The sequence below is a fragment of the Lygodium microphyllum genome, chromosome 22 (assembly GCF_053477565.2).
Source record: "Lygodium microphyllum isolate KBCC chromosome 22, Lygodium_microphyllum_v1.1.10, whole genome shotgun sequence".
Classification (NCBI taxonomy): domain Eukaryota; kingdom Viridiplantae; phylum Streptophyta; class Polypodiopsida; order Schizaeales; family Lygodiaceae; genus Lygodium; species Lygodium microphyllum.
Genome location: NC_141156.1, coordinates 135148927 through 135151646, shown reverse-complemented (window position 1 = coordinate 135151646; position 2720 = coordinate 135148927). Strand labels below are relative to the sequence as shown.

Genomic DNA, 2720 nt, shown 5'->3' with positions numbered 1-2720 from the left:
ATCAATTTAGATGGTCAACAATATACTAAAAACTAGAGCAAATTGTCTAGGCCCTTCTCCTACATCACGTGATGATAATCTTGATGATGAACCATCAAATAGGTAGTCCATAGATTGCCTAAGATATCAAGAATGATCTCTAGTAGGTGTCTTAAAGAGCATTTCACTTTTGTTTTTAAACCTTCACGGCTCTGTCTCTATATTGGACACTAGGATACTAAGCCTAGGATGTTTATCCCTAAGGGAATTGGTTTCAAGGCATAGATCCAATGGATCTATCTACACATCTTGATTTAAGCTCCTTTTAAATTATTTCTTCTCCGCCTTTATATAATAAATTTCTTTTATTATTTATTAATAAAAAAACATTCAAAACAATCAACCAACATTTCACAAACCCATAAACCTTAATCTCCCCTTTAAAAATTTCCCTTGTCCCATATGATATAACTTAATACTTTGTAAATACTCTTAATTTGCGTAAAGTTGGAAACACCGTATTTTGATATTAATAGTGTTTCAAAGTAATAATACCAAATTAATTTTCTTTTTCTTTAACCCCAAGAAAATTTCATAAAACATGCAAAACCATATTTTTAGATTTTCCATAAAAGATCCTAATTTTTGTTGAGTTAAAGAAATGATTTTTTCCAAAAATACTATAATTTTCATTCAAAATAACTATTCTTGATTTTCAAAAACATGTTGCTCATCTTCCAAAACTTCTTTAAAAAAATTATAATACTTTTAGTAGTGTAGAATCCATGAGAAAAATAGTATATCTTATATTTGTTCAACTTGATATTTTATAAAAATTCATCTATGCCATTTTAAAACTATTTTATTTTTAACTATTTTTTATTTTTAAAATATACAATCAGACATACATAAATGCTAGCAACTATTAAGAGTTGAAAATCAAGTTTTAAGACATTGGAGAAAAATTCTAAACCAAAAAAAGTATAACTTCATAATATTTATTTCTATTAAACGGATCAGGCGCTTACTTGAAAACACGCAAGTTAAGATTTTGTCTTTGAAAGTATGCGTCCCACAATCCAGCTAGGAAAAACACTATATTCCATGTCAAGGCTTGATAATAGTGTAGTTGATGTAACCATGTGGGTTCAACTTTGTACCATATATAGCATGTTCTACATCAAATGGTCCCAATGTAGACACATTGCAAGGGAGGTGAAGGTGTACATTGGGAAAATTCCATTGCACAGATCCATTATTTATATGCTTCACTACAATCACTACATTGCCAAAACGTTCGGTCTCGGCAATTCATAAAAGTTAGAAGATCCTTCAGACGATTGTAATGACACTAAGCAAAATTTTCCTCTTTTAATCCTGGGGAAAGATCAGTGTTTGCTTCAACTCGTTCTTAATAGTTGACAATGGATGCATTGTAAAACCATGAACCACTTGGTGAAATTAGAGTGCACGGATGATTGTTGCAATCCTCCCAATAAGTATCAAGCACGTAATTGCCATCCCCATCAAGGGCTAGAATGATATCACAACTCTGGGGTGTTAATGCCGTACAGTCTAGGCTTAGAATTGGAGTCCAAGTAATATGAATCCAAGCTTCAATATGAATAGAATTGAAAGCTTCAGCTCCTTCATTAAGGGGATCGGCCTTGTATGTCACATGGCAAATATTCCATCTAGACACATTGTAACATCGACAAGACTTGTGCTATCGCCATGATCGCCTCTCTTGACATGGACGGAGATTCAGAACTGCTACATCGATCTTCATAACCTCCCCACTCTCTCTCTCCCTCTCTGTCATGGGCCTGTTACATGTGATTTAGTGCTAGAAATACATGAATCTCATCGGTCGGCTTCTCTCTTAACATTTGGGAGTAGAGATGAGGAGCGGCTCTGTTGGTGGTCTCTCTCATGAAATATCTCTCAACCTGACTTGACGGTCATTTCTTTCCCTTTATGCTTCGGGCTCTGAGAACAAGTCGCTTCAAGTTGAGCGCAACTGTAAAGAAGCTAATTCCCATAGCACGCCATTAAAATGAAAATACAAGAAATAGACATAAAATGCCAAGAAACTATAGCCAAGGTGGCTAGGCATGAAATGATATTACCAATGTTGTCTGAGAATCAGGCTGAGAATCAAATGATGAGTGGTTGCAACATGGTATCATCCCAAGCTATGGTGGCCAAGAGTATTCACCCTCTTAGAGGGTGGGGGGTTGAGACCTCAAACAAGTAATGTTTATATTGGCAAAAAGGTACTTCACATGTTACATCTCCACCTTTTATACTTACCCTAGACTGAGGCATTTATGCTTTATTACAAGCCATCCCGGCCTAAGAGAGCTTTGTCCTAAAAGCTCGAATTGGGGCAATTTACAAGGAAGTATTACAAGAATAGCTTTGTAAGTAATGAATCCATGTTGAACTAAAACTCCAAGTTGAAGAAGATCTCATATGCCAATGAAGTACAAGTATGAAATCTGAGTATACTGCTGGAAACTGTCCCCAAAACAGGCTGCTGCACAAGAATGGCCATAAGTTGAAGATGAAATATCCAATCACCATGTGTGAGCTATAGAAATGTAGAGGACAATCCCTAGTATCAAGCTATGCCATAAAAATCCAATTTTGATGACCGTAGAGCAATTATTTTTATGACAGAAATTTAATACAGCAAGCTGTCCTATTCGGATATTACTCTATTTCCTGCAAAAGCCATG

General features: G+C 35.2%; 1 pseudogene; it reads right to left on the bottom strand.

The window, feature by feature from the left end:
- Nucleotides 1-1086: 1086 nt before the first annotated feature.
- LOC148017653 (uncharacterized) lies at nt 1087-1715 on the bottom strand (annotated as a pseudogene).
- Nucleotides 1716-2720: the final 1005 nt, after the last annotated feature.